General features: G+C 37.6%; 1 protein-coding gene across 1 annotated transcript in view; it reads right to left on the minus strand.

The window, feature by feature from the left end:
* The window catches only part of LOC119589223, a gene marked incomplete in the record, with an annotated part of 32,073 nt that overhangs the window by 3,833 nt on the left and 28,035 nt on the right, over positions 1 to 205 (minus strand).

Here is a 205-nt window from a genome sequence, read left to right on the forward strand (position 1 = left end):
ATCTTTGTTGTTTAAGATGTGAATCTGTTTACTACGGGTGCGCCTAACTCGCTCTAAACACCGGATATCGATAAAACTCATCAATCTGAAACATTTCTTCTGTAATACGTTATCTCCACAAACGAATGATAATGGAAATAATAACTTTTATCCTTTTTTTCCGATTACCAGGCATCCGAAATGCGCGCTTAAGGCTGTGATCGAT

Source organism: Penaeus monodon, chromosome 25, assembly GCF_015228065.2.
Source record: "Penaeus monodon isolate SGIC_2016 chromosome 25, NSTDA_Pmon_1, whole genome shotgun sequence".
NCBI classification, from domain to species: domain Eukaryota; kingdom Metazoa; phylum Arthropoda; class Malacostraca; order Decapoda; family Penaeidae; genus Penaeus; species Penaeus monodon.